The following is a 14,509-nucleotide window of genomic DNA, read 5'->3' as shown; positions in this document are numbered from 1 at the left end:
TGACCCTAATGCTCCCGACCGGGGGCAGGGTGAACACCCCCATCATGAGGAGGTAGAACACCAGGAGGATGTTGCTGACCGAACCAACCAGCATAACCAGGACGCTGGACCGTCTCAAGTACCTTGCACTCAGGAACAATTCCAACAACTTTCCCAGCAGGTGCAAATGTTGACTGAACTAATCATGAACCAACAGACACAAGTGAACCAAGAAATCCCGCACAATGAGGAGGTGCGAAGTTCACACTCAGGTAGGTCTAGAGAACCAAGCCGAAGGGTGAATCCCGATGGTACCATTGGAGAAAGTACTAGAAGGGGAACTACCTACAATGAAGATGTCGGTCGACACCTAGATGAGATGAACAAGAAGATTGCAGCACTACAAGGAGTGTCCCCAATGGAGGGAGTATGGGACAGTACGTTGACCCCTTTAGCTCCTGAAATACTTGAAGCTGAAATGCCGCGTCACCTTATTGTTCCAAAGCTGGAGAAGTATGAAGGGTTAACTGACCCCTGTGATCATATCCAGGGTTTCAAATCAATGATGGAGTGTCGGGGGGCAAATGCCCTGATAATGTGTAAGATATTCCCATCAACCCTTTTTGGACCAGCAAGAACTTGGTTCAATCGATTACCGAGACACAGTGTGACTAGTTTTGGAGACTTGTCCGAGAAACTTGCGCTTCACTTCTCCGCCGCACGAAGGACGGCAAAGACCAGTTTGGATTTGATGAATCTTGACCATGAGCATGGAGAATCACTTCGATCATTTCTTGCAAGGTTCAATAGAGCATGCTTGGAAATCCCACATGTCCAGGTAGAAGTAGCTATTTCGGCCCTGGTAAGGACAGTAAGGGATGAAGCGTATGTACGCTCATTAACGAAAAAACGCCCGAAGACTATGGGAGAACTCTACGCTAGGGGAGATAAGTTCATGCAGTCAGAGGACATGATGAAAATTTCTCAGTTCTCTTCTTCCTCGGCCCCTGCCAAAAAAGGCTCGAGCGCCCTGGGAAAGACGGAGAAAGACTTACCCCCTCCAAGCAAGAAGCAAGGAAGAGTAGAAGGAAAGAATGACAAAAAGAAGGATGATCAATCTAGTAGGAAGACTGACCAGGGTCCAGTCCCTCGGTATAGTTCCTATACTCCTCTTAATAATTCATTGCATAATATCCTTCTTGAAATAAGTAACAGGGATATACTGAAGTGGCCTAAGAAAATGAGGGCCCCGGCAGAAAAGCGTACTTCAGATAAGTATTGCTTGTTCCATAGGGATCATGGTCATGACACTGAAGAATGTAGGCATCTCAAGGATGAGATTGAAGGCCTCATAAGGCGAGGCTACCTGAAGCAGTTCACTTTAGATAGAGAAGAAAAGAGAAGAAGAACCGATGGTGATGATAGGAATAACGACCGAAGGAGACAAAGAAGAAGGGATAGGTCTCCTCGTCACCAAAGGGGGACTGCTGGGACAATTGGAGTTATTGTAGGAGGTCTGGCCGCAGGAGGAGAAAGCTCCTCAGCAAGAAGGGCTTATGCTAGAATAAATGAAGTAAGTAAGGAAAGAAAGAAGCCGAGAAGGGATGAAGAAAAAATTATTTTCTCAGAAAAAGATGCTGAAGGTATCCAGGATCCACATGATGATGCCCTAGTGATAGAAGCAGTCATCGCAAATTTCACAGTGAAAAAGGTTCTGGTGGATAATGGAAGTGCAGCAGATATCTTGTTCTATCACGCCTTCAAAGAGATGAAGATCTCAGAAGAAAAATTGAAGAACTTTTCGGTTCCTTTATATGGGTTCGCAGGGGAATCCATTGTTCCCAAGGGAGTCATATCCCTACATGTTACTCTGGGAACCTATCCAAGGACGGTTATGCATATGATCGATCTTCTTGTAGTAGATGTTCAATCCCCCTACAATGCCATCATTGGCAGACCATTGCTACACAAGGTTCGGGCGGTGGTCTCTACTTACCACCTCAAAATGAAGTTTCCAACTTCTAATGGGGTAGGAGAAGTGAGTGGGGATCAGAAGTTAGCTCGAATGATGTACTATATGGACTTGAAGGACAAGAAGAAGACCTCCATATCAGTTGGAAGCTTAGATGTTCGGGAAGAAGAGAAGATACTGAAGCCAACACCGGTTGAAGCACTTCTTCCAATAACTGTGGAGAAAGGAACTGAAAAGAAGTTATTTCTAGGGTCTCTTTTAAATAAAAGGTTAGCTGAGGAGGTAACCAAACTCCTCCTCTCTAACATAAAGAACTTTGCATGGAGTGCGCATGAGATGCCAGGAATTAGTAGGGAAGTCATCTCCCACAGTTTGAGCATCATACCGGGGACTAAACCGGTCAAACAGAAAAAGCGTAACTTCGCCCTAGAGAGACAAGTTGCTATCAAGGAAGAAGTGGGGAAGTTACTTGAAGCTGGTTTCATCCGAGAGGTGCGGTATCCAGATTGGTTGGCCAATGTGGTCATGGTAAAGAAGGCGAATGGAAAATGGCGTATGTGCGTTGACTTCACAGATCTAAACAAAGCTTGTCCTAAGGACTGCTATCCTCTTCCTAAGATTGATCAATTAGTGGATGCAACTTCAGGCCACGAACTCCTTAGCTTCTTGGATGCTTATTCGGGGTACCACCAGATCAAGATGGACCCAAGAGATGAGGAGAGTACCTCATTCATAACTCCAGAAGGGACATATTGCTATAAGGTTATGCCCTTCGGACTTAAGAATGCTGGTGCCACTTATCAAAGGTTGATAAACCATGTCTTTGCTGATCAGATAGGAAAATCAGTAGAAGCATATGTAGATGATATGGTCGTGAAGAGTAGAAGGGCGGAAGATCATCCTTCAGATCTTCAAAAAGTGTTTAACACTTTAGAAAAGTTTCAAATGAAATTGAACCCAGACAAATGCGCTTTTGGAGTAAGCTCAGGAAAATTCCTAGGCTTCCTTGTCACTAGTAGAGGAATCGAAGCAAACCCAGAGAAGGTTGAAGCCATTCTTCAGATGGAACCTCCGAAGTCTCCGAAAGAGGTTCAGAAATTAACGGGAAGAGCGGCGGCACTTGGGAGATTCCTTGCTAGGTCGGGTGATAAATGTAGACACTTCTTCCAGGCCTTAAAAAAGGCCAAGGAATTTCAATGGACTGAAGAGTGTCAAAAGGCATTTGAGGGTTTAAAGGAATACCTCGGACATCCTCCCCTACTAACATGTCCAAAAGAGGGAGAGGTATTGTACTTGTACCTTGCTACGACAGATCATGCGGTAAGTGCAGTCCTTATCCGGGAAGAAGATAAAATTCAGAAGCCAATGTATTATGTCAGTAAGGTCATGATAGATGCTGAGACTCGTTATACCGAAGCAGAGAAATTTGCTTTAGCATTGGTTACTGCAGCTCGAAAATTAAGACCCTACTTCCAAGCCCATACTGTAGTAGTTCTTACTGACCAACCATTGAAGAACATACTTCAGAAGCCGGACACATCAGGAAGATTAATAAAGTGGTCCATTGAGTTGAGTGAGTTCGACATTCAATACAAACCAAGACATGCGATTAAGGCTCAAGCCTTAGCAGATTTTGTTGTTGAATGTCGTCGCCCAACCTTAGTGACACTGACCGAAGAGGACTACCCAAAATGGAACCTTTACGTTGATGGTTCTTCTAACCAAGAGGGTAGCGGAGCCGGAGTACTCCTCCTTGGTCCGGGGGGCATATGTATTGAACATGCACTTCATTTTCACTTCAAAGCGTCAAATAATGAAGCAGAATACGAAGCGGTACTAGCTGGATTGAGACTTGTTGCCGAACTTGAAGTTAAGTATTTGTTGATCAACAGTGACTCTCAGCTAGTAACTGAACAAATGAAGGGAGACTATGAGGCTAGAGGCTCAAATATGGTCAAGTACTTAGCTGCGGTCAAGAAATTACTGGCCAAGATTCCCAAGGTAGAGATTAATCGAATACCTAGGGAGGAAAATGCAAAAGCAGATGTCCTTGCTCGATTAGCTTCAGCCTGTTCAGCCAAAGGACCTACTTCGGTCAGAATTGAAGTACTTCCTCAACCAAGTATTTCGGCTGAACTAGAAATGGCTCCGGTTGAAGCTGAACCAAGTTGGAAGGACCCAATCAGAGAATTCCTGCTTGAAGGGAAACTTCCTGAAGATAGGAATGAAGCAAGAAGTCTCCGGAAAAGGGCAGCAAGATATACTCTGATGGATGGAGAATTATACAGAAGATCCTTCACACTTCCATACCTGTGATGTTTGGCCCCCAGAGAGGCCGATTATGCCCTAAGGGAAGTGCATGAAGGGATTTGTGGAAGTCACATAGGGGGAAGAACATTAAGTTATCAGGTGCTACGTTGTGGATACTACTGGACTACAATGGTGTCAGACGCCAAAAAGCTTGTTCAAAAGTGTGATAAGTGCCAAAGGCATTCCAATGTACCCCACCTTCCTCCTAGCCAGATGGTGCCTATTCAGAGTCCTTGTCCATTTGCTCAGTGGGGTATGGACATTCTTGGACCATTCCCACCAGCATCGGGTCAAAGGACATATCTGATAGTAGCCGTGGATTACTTCACTAAGTGGGTAGAAGTAGAGCCACTTGCAACTATTTCTGAAAATAAGGTAATAGACTTCATCTGGAGAACCGTCGTCTGTAGATATGGGATACCAAGAGCCCTTATTGTTGATAACGGCAGACAATTTGTCGGAGGAAAGATGAAGAAGCTATGTGAAGAGTTGGGGGTTGATCTCAGAGTCACTTCGGTCAGTCACCCACAAGCTAATGGGCAAGCTGAAGTGACAAACCGAGTGATCCTCCAAGGTTTGAAGACAAGATTAGATAGTGCCAAAGGAAGATGGGACGAAGAACTACCGAGTGTGTTATGGTCCTACCGAACCACAGCACGGACTTCTACAGGAGAAACACCCTTCTCCCTGGCATTTGGCTCCGAAGCCGTGATACCTGTAGAAATTGGAATCCCGTCTACAACGATCATTAACTTCAATATCCAAGAAAATAATGAAGCACTTCTGAATAATTTAGACTTGGTGGAGGAAGTTAGAGAAGAGGCTCGAATCAGAACTGCAGCATACAAGCAGAGGACGGCCCGGTATTACAACCGAAGGGTCAAAGAAAGAAAGTTCAACCCAGGGGATCTTGTCTTAAGAAAGATGGAGGCCGCAGGAAAACACCCTGGGAAGCTAGGGGAGACGTGGGATGGACCTTTCAAAGTAATTGAAGCATTCAAGGAAGGAACCTACAGGATTGAAGACCCAGAAAACCCTGGGAGGAAGATGCGTCCTTGGAATGCTGATAATTTACGCAGATATTTTGTTTAGTTAAACAATAATTTTTCAATAAGTTGTTACTTGTTAATCAGCTTAATAAAACAACAGTTTAGAAGTTGTTGCATAATCTCTTCGCCCCAAAAACAGGCCACTTCGGCCCTAAGCTTAGAAAAATTTTCTAAGTCTCAAAAAATAGGCCACTTCGGCCCAATCAGACCCTTCGGTCCAAATAGGCCACATCGGCCCAAAGCTTAGAAGAATTTTCTAAGTCTCAAAAAATAGGCCACTTCGGCCCAATCAGACCCTTCGGTCCAAATAAGCCACATCGGCCCAAAGCTTAGAAGAATTTTCTAAGTCTCAAAAAATAGGCCACTTCGGCCCAATCAGACCCTTCGGTCCAAATAGGCTACATCGGCCCAAAGCTTAGAAGAATTTTCTAAGTCTCAAAAATAGGCCACTTCGGCCCATAGACCCTTCAGTCCAAATAGGCCACATTGGCCCAAAACTTAGAAGAATTTTCTAAGTCTCAAAAATAGGCCACTTCGGCCCATAGACCCTTCGGTCCAACCAGGCCACATCGGCCCAAAGCTTAGAAAAATTTTCTAAGTCTCAAAAACAGGCCACTTCGGCCCTAAGCTTAGAAAAATTTTCTAAGTCTCAAAAAATAGGCCACTTCGGCCCAATCAGACCCTTCGGTCCAAATAGGCCACATCGGCCCTAAGCTTAGAAAAATTTTCTAAGTCTCAAAAAATAGGCCACTTCGGCCCAATCAGACCCTTCGGTCCAAATAGGCCACATCGGCCCAAAGCTTAGAAGAATTTTCTAAGTCTCAAAAAATAGGCCACTTCGGCCCAATCAGACCCTTCGGTCCAAATAGGCCACATCGGCCCAAAGCTTAGAAGAATTTTCTAAGTCTCAAAAATAGGCCACTTCGGCCCATAGACCCTTCGGTCCAAATAGGCCACATTGGCCCAAAGCTTAGAAAAATTTTCTAAGTCTCAAAATTAGGCCACTTCGGCCCAGATACCCCTCGGTCCAAACAGCCATTTTGGCCCAAAGAATAATAAAATTTTCTAAGTATTTAAATGTTATGCTTAAGTCTTGAAGTGGACTTCTTCCGAAGCTAACACTTCAACTACAAAAAGTACCCCACGCCTGAAAAGCACTTCGGTCATGTAAGGTTCTTCATTAAAAGAAGCCACTTCGGTCAAAGAACTAACGTTAAGCAATATAATACTCTTCGAGCATCCCAAAAAGAGAAATATTATTACAAAATGGTATTAAATTGTTCATACAAAAAATAAAATAAAATAAAATTTCTAAAGTTAAATGTCTTCGGTTGAAGGGGGCAGCTCGGTCTCTGAAGGTTCATGCAGGGTAGCTTCTGGCAAGATCGGTTCAGGAGGATTTGGTGGAGGAATACCCTCTGGCGTAAAGGGACGAACTTCACCAAGCTCGGCTGAGTGAATGGGAGAATCACCTTCGGTAGGGATGACATGTGGGGGATCTTCATCCGAAGTAACTACGGTAAGATCAACAGTGGAAGGATGTTCATCCCCATCCTCGAAATCTTCTTCAGAATTCTCGTCATCTTCAGCCTGTCGACGAACTTCTTCCTCAGCCCTAGCAAGTTCAGCATATATCTCCTCTTTGGACTCCTCCAGTCCGTCCTTTCCAACCAAAACTGGGCAAAGCTTATCAAGAACACTTGGATCTTGCCCAGCCTCAATTAGAGCCTTCCTGGCCATTTTAAAGGCACCACGACCACCGAAGTAGCCTTCTTGACGAAGAGTTAACTTGAACTCCTCAGAGGCTTTGAACTCTTGAACCCCCAGGGCCTTGCCTTTGGCAATAGCCTTCACTCGTTCAGCTTCAGCAGCTTGGGAAAGCCTAGTGACCTCAGCCTCCAGCCTGGATTTTTCCTTACGGTATTCGAGCTCCTTGGCGTTAGCGGCATTTAGAGCTTCGGTCCTCTCCGTTAGTTCGGCCCGAAATGTCTCTAGCTCAGCTTCAGCTTTCGCCTTCGCCATGGCAGCTGCTTCGGCCCTTTCAATTGCTGCCGTTTCATTGTGAGCCATGTTCGCTATGCCTCCAGGAAGTGTAGCAAGAACAGAGACAACCTACATAGGCATAATGAACTTCAGTACTTCGGGACCAATTTCATCTGTAAAAATACCAAGTCAAAAAAGGAGAACCGAAGTTAAATGAAATTATTATACCTTCATAGCTGCAACGTTCAGCTCTGACACCTTGTCTGACAAAGCAAGCGCTTCGTATCGACTGAAGTCAGCCGGAGTTGGAGCCTTCGCAACCATCCTACCCGCAATGGTTGGGTTATTGGCAGAATCACCCACCAGAACATCCCAGTTCGGTGTATGAACAGTGAGGTCTTCAATTTCCATCCTTCGGGGAGGTTGGGTCACTGGAAGAGGGATGTTGGCATAATCTGAAGTCCGAGAGCGGTTTGAGCTCAGTTGAGTCACCCTGACCGAACTGTGAACAGTTGTGGGAGCGTTGAGCACATTGGCTGCAGCAGAAGTCTCTCCCGTTGTATTCTTCCTTGAACGCTTCGGGTTCGGCTTCCTCCTGTTTCCCTTACCAATGCCGTGCTTCTTGCCCTTTGAAGCCCCAGCGCTGAACATGTTGACGTAGTCCTCCATGCTCGCCATATCTGCACAATGGATGACCGAACATGTTAATAAAGAAGTAATACAGACAAATGAATTTCTCTAAGTCTAAATAGACCAACCGAAGCACACCTCTCTGTAGAATAACCGAAGAATAGGCATAAGCAGAATCAATTCTACTGAATGATAGAGAGACCGAAGGATTGGGAGGAAGGTAAGACTTCAATCGATCTAGTAATTCTCTATCAGTCTCAAGCCTGAGTTCGAGGGGATTATTGAACTAAAAAAAGTGAGGAATACCGAAGGTTGTTCGGAACGGAAGGTTCTCTCCGGGATGAAGGGGGGCCTTCACAAAAAAGTAACCCTTCTTCCAATCTTTAATTGAAGCTTGGTAGTGAGGGGCTTCAATTGGAGACCGAAACTGAAAGTAGTACAGCCCGGCCTCCCTACCATGTCGACTCAGTCTAAAAAGGTGTTGAATGATAAAAGAATTGAAGGGTATTTTGTACTTGGCACACAGGTTGATGACGGTATTAAGGAATAACCAAGAGTTCGGGGTTAGGAGGGTCGGACAAATACCGAAGATACGGAAAAAACTGGTCAGTGCAGGGGGATAAGGAATCCTTGCACCATATTTAGAGAGTGAAGCGAAACGACGAATTCACCTTCCTGTGGATGAAGAGGGTGTTCGTCTGAAGGTATACGACGACATGCCCAGGGGATACCGAAGTCCCTCTTGATGTTTGACACCCCATGATCATCCAATCCTGAACCAGATAGACAGGTCGGTTCGGAATCGACCTCGTCTCCCCCCGCTTGTTGATTGGGTGGAAGCTCACTTGGATCAGCAATTTCGGGATAAGCTGACCGAAGTACTGAAGCCTCGCTTAGGCCGGGGGTAGGAGAATCGATGATGTTCACTTCAGAGTCAGACGCAGTCTGTTCACTCGAAGTAGAGGAAGAAGACGCGTCTCCCGAAGAGGAAGACGAAGTGGAGGAACTTACAGACATAATATAAAAAAAAGAAAGGAGTAAAGACTGACCTTGTGAAAACTGAGAGAACTAGGGATTGAAGTATGTTCGGTTTTGCAAAGGAAGGCTTCGGTCGGTCAGTCAGATTAAACTCTCTAAATAGTAAAAATGAGGCGAGTAAAAATCGAAGAGAACTGCAGGCCACCTATTTATATAGGGGGAAAGATCTGATCTAACGGTACGTAGGTTGAGACGCTCTGCATCCTTCGATCTTGTCCGCAAAAATGAACCGTCGAACAAACATTATTACACTCATACCCAGTTCATCATTGAGATACCTCGGTACGAGTGTGGGGGGCAACTGATATTCCCAAAATACCCCCACTAATGGGAGAAGGCCACGTGGCAGAGTAAGTTCCAGTGAGGACAATGTGGGTGACGTACCGAAGGGTAAACTTCGGTTCTTGACCGAAGTGTATACCTCTGCACTATCAGACCGAAGACCACACTTCGATAACCGTACTACAGAAGCATGTACGCACGAAGCTTCAACTAATGAAGAGTCCTCATAGGACGCCAATTCTAGATAGAGTCCTACTCCCCTTTGGAGAGTGATACAGATAGAATTTACCATCCGAGAAACCCTCTGGAAAACCAATGAGAGAGAGTTTGACTCCTACTACAACTCGAACACTTCAAACTCATATAAAAGGGGAACCTCTGCCCTCAGGTAAGCAATCTAACTCCTGCACTCTAAAATACTTACTGAGCAAGAGGCAACGCTCGAAACAACGAGCCATCCTCCCAAGTTTAGTATTGTACTGACTTGAGCGTCGGAGAGGTCCCCCCGAGTACACCCTCGGGGCCCTACCGAAGCTTACGTTCGCTTCTTGTGCAGGAAGGAAAGAAGAGATCACGTACCAGCAAAGGAGAAATTAGTTATTCCAGCTCAGTCTGACTTGGCTGATTTGTCTGATAGGGTAGACCTGTTTTAGACATCATCAAAGTTAATAAAGATAAAGCAAACAGCAAACAAGATAGAATATGGTACAAAATTAGCAAGTTACTTTTTCAGTATAAAATTAACAAGTTAATGAAGAAAGATAGAGCAAACAGAAATTAGTAATTTTTTTTAATCTTTATGGTATAAAATTAGCAAGTTATTTTTTTCAGTCTAAAATTAAGACGTTTAATGTAGAAAGATAAAGCAAACAAGATCATTAAATCACTAATCAACGGTCACAGATGCCCCTAATCAATGGTTCGTGACTGACATCATGTCCAATGCAAATGATCGAATTTATCTTTTTGGGACCAAACTAAGTTTTTTAAAACCGACTCCGGATTTAAACACAACAATATTGTTGGATTTAATTGTCCAGACCTTAATCCGGATTATGTTATTATCCGGTTTACTTGTTTGGATTTAAACCAATATAAATTTGGTTAATTAAGTAAGTCCGAAATTCAATCCGGATTAGGGGTGGAACATATAAATATTTCGTACAAAGTTGTGAACCCGAAACCAACCCAAAACCTATTTTTTCTCGAATAATGCCAACTCCCCAATTTTTTGAGCCCTAAATTTATGTGACATTAAAATAGTCATAGATTAAAAATATACTTACTTCACAGTTAACACTCCACATCAAATGAGGATATTTTGAATTACTTTTTGAGAGTCTCAAGCATCATTCTTTTTTTCCCACCCCTACTAATATTACAGCTTCACTTCACTCCCACCATCATCATCAGAGCTGCAACTGAAGAGACACTTCGCTCTCTATTCTGTCATATAATGCGTGATTTTTGGCATGTTATCTCTCAAAATAAACGTAGATACCAGGTGGGATTTAGCTTTCGTGTTTTCCTTTGAATTTTTATTTTGTAAACACTATAACAGTGTTATTTTCAATATGCTTTCTACATTGTTCATCCTGATTCCTGCATGATCGCTGTATCTAGTATAATTGATGCCCATTATTTTCCCTTTTGTAGTCAAGTTCCATGATGTAAAATGGATTTCTATGTTAGTCTGTCTGTGTTCTTGTTTAAGCACATTTTACTACGAAGATAAACCATATGCTGTAATCTTATATCTGTGGCCCATATGCTTCAAATATAACTTCAGACCTTATGTTCAGGAGGCTGGGTTTGATCTGGACATGGCATATATCACAGAGAACGTAATTGCCATGGGCTTCCCTGCTGGAGATATGAGTTCTGGGTTTTTTGGATATGTTGAGGTGAACAAATTTACCACATTGTGAAGTAGTCTCTTTTCATTTTAAATGCTTTGTAACACTTAACTAAAAATTCTCGATGCATTGTTCAGGGGTTTTACTGAAATCACATGAAAGAAGTAATTAAGTTTTTTGAAACTCATCACAAGGTAATAGCAGTTCTATCGATGTATTGCTCGTGTTTAAGTCATTCGTGCCTCTCGATGTGTTGATTGTTGTATTCTATATGGTGATCCAAAAGCAATAAATCGAATATAAATTTAGAGTTGTTTTAGTAACATTTGATGTCGTGTTTTGCAGAAAGTTTCTAATTGTAGTTTGTATGAGTAGGCTGCTTTGTATGGATGCTTTCTCATGTCTATTCAGGCCTCCTGAAAGCAGTGCCCTTTGTTTTCTGCTTAGCTATAGAGTCGCTGCTGCATTGCTAATGACAGAGATTTGGAGGAATTGTGACTATCTTGTATGTCTAACTTATGTTTGGTCACCCACTGCATAAGCGTTTTTCTTTTATTTTTTAACTGTTCAATTTTTCCCTCTTCTTCTTTCGAGACGGGGGGTTTTCAATCCCTTGCCACTGGGAAAGGGTATTGATGAGCCAACCATTGAATATGTGGTGCTCTTTTAAGTGTTTGTACATGATCACTTTATCTACACAGTGACAAAGAGTGTAGAAGGCATGACAGCTTGATATCTTAGGGCTTCATTCATATTTATATTGATGTTTTGCGGCCATCTTTTTCTTATATGTTATATGCTGTAGGGATTATTTCGTTTCTAAATCAAGAAATTAACCTTTCAGGTTCTCATGTTTGTCTCCAAGGATAGTGATTTTGTCCTTTGTTTCTATTTTGATTATAGTTGTTACAAAATGCAGCAAGCCTAACTCGAAACACAAACTTTGTCGCTGGGCGGCCTCAACCTAACTGAATTCTTTATTTCTACTTTCTTTTTGTGACTTGCTGTATCATACTATCATTAACTATTGCCTTTTTTTCTCAGACTACTTGGATAAAATTTATCTCATATGACATTCTGTGTGTTTTTTTTGAAGATTTTGAGCCTTGTCTTACTACTATGTCTTTGATGAATATGCCTTATTGGGAATTAATGTATGTGCAGGGGAAATACAAAGTATACAATCTTTGCCCTGAAAGACTGTACGATGCATCGTTATTCGAAGGGAGGGTGTGTATCCAATTGTTACTTACTTAATTACTGAAAGAAAAAGGAAAAAAAGATATATGAGATTTTTTTTCTTCCATTTCTGTTCATCACCTGGTTAAAAGATCTGAATTTTTCATAGACTTGATTCATAAGTGACCTTTTTATTGATTAATTCAGACAATAAATGTACATGAACTATGCAGGGTGCCAAATAATATATCTTGCCCTGGTAGAGTTGCGAAACAATATTGGCTTTTCATCTGTCCTGACAGAATAAATCAAATTCATATAAAAAATAACCATTGTTAGAACTTTTGCGACCATTTTCTCTCTCGTTTTAGGAGAATCCAATTTTTGTCATTCTGGTCTTATTGATTTGTTGCATGTGGAAATATTAAACATTGCCTTCATTTTGATAGAGCTGAGTCCCCTGAATTTCTAAGAGTTACAAACTTTGATGGCTCTGGAAGGCTAAAATGAAGCATCTCCAACTCTTGATAAGTATTGTTTAGATGTTAGTAAATGTTTATGCAGAGACAGACAATCTCGATGAAGAATCATCATCGTTATCAGTCTTTGTCTCAATAAGATTAATGAATAAAAAACGGCAAAAAGTTGCTGCGATCCTAGGAAGAGTGATAATGATATTGACAGCAGTGGTTATATGAGCTTCTTGTTGGTGGCAGACTCTTTTACTTTTTTCCTACTTCTAAATTGGACAGCCTTTTCTTCTCTTTCCTAAAGATTAAAGTTGTAATGGCTTCTTGATTATCAGATTCTGTATTCTGTCTGAAATACGTAAGACTTTTTGAGAGGGAGGGAGGGAGAGCGAGAGAAAGAGAGTTCACAGATTTTGTCTGAAACTCATGAGACTCAGAAGGCATTTATTAGCATGTTTGTGCGAATTATATTTAGTGTTCCGAGTTACTTTAATTCTCATAAGCAGCCAGACCATCAGATTCTGATTTTTTTGCAACATACATGCTGTGGCAAACCAGTTAGATTCAGCTCAAGTTTGTATCTATTTTAAAAGGATGGCAAGTCCTTGTGCCTTAATGTTTTGCGACATATATGCTGTGGCAAACCAGTTAGATTCAGTTCAAGTTTGTATCTCTTTTAAAAGGATGGTAATTCCTTTTAAAATGCTGTTTATTTTGTATTGCAGCATCTTGTATCTGCTGAACTTTTCTTTTTTTTTTTCCTCTTCGGGTGGTCAGCTTCCCATTTGATGAACATAATTGCCCCCCAATTCAACTTATAATATCCTTCTGTCAAAGTGCTTATTCTTGGTTGAAGGAGGATATTGAGAATGTTGTTGTTGTGCACTGTAAGACTGACCAGTATTTATTTGTTTTTGTTTTTTCTAGAGGTTTGTCAAATATTTTGAACATACCTTAACATACTTCAATGGCGAAGTCCAGCCGAAGCGTAGGTATGATTCTGGTATGCGGTTTTAATGTAACATCTATTATATCATCTGCATTATACTATTATGGTGACACCATAATTCCTACAGGTGCATGCTTAGGGCATTTTGGTTTCGCGGACGTCTTTATTGGATGAGGCCCTCATTCACTGTCAGTAACCACCATGGTCTGTAAAAGTATCCTTTCAGATTCTTGCTAAACTGCTAGTTGGCAGCATGTGTTTCCACTGAAGTTGCTTTTTTGAGAGTCTACTTGTTTCTTCATTGTATCTTTAGACCGTTCATGAGTTGTGACCTGTTTTGCTTGAGGGCATTTTACTGCTATATTTCTGTGCAGGTGATCTTTTCTCTACAAAAACGCATCCCCGAACCAAGGATCTGTTGGTAGGTCTGTTTGATTATTTAGTGGTATCTAGTTGGTGACATTTCTAGAAATCTCAGGCACCATTATCAATTTCGGACAACGTTGTTTTTTATTGATGTATGCACCCTTTTTTTGTAGGCAGAAGTATACTGGTTTAGTATAGTAGACAAAGGGTTTTTGGTTTATACTCTTCCAGGGGAAGCTCTGGCGGAGGTTGATGGAGACTTTAAAGTCCAATTTCATGACCGCCATGGAGACTTTTACTTGTTAGTGTTTTAGCTTCCTCCTAATGAGTTATTGTCTTATGATTGGAAGCCTGTCAGTCATTGTTTCCCTGGATTTTCAGCTGGCTAAACACGACAACGATGGAAAATCAAAAAGTTTTGAATGCGAGTGATCTTGATGGGTTTG

This window comes from Tripterygium wilfordii, chromosome 2, assembly GCF_013401445.1.
Source record: "Tripterygium wilfordii isolate XIE 37 chromosome 2, ASM1340144v1, whole genome shotgun sequence".
In the NCBI taxonomy this organism is placed as follows: Eukaryota; Viridiplantae; Streptophyta; class Magnoliopsida; order Celastrales; family Celastraceae; genus Tripterygium; species Tripterygium wilfordii.
The sequence above is the reverse complement of the archived record's forward strand: the minus strand, read 5'-3'. Positions refer to the sequence as shown.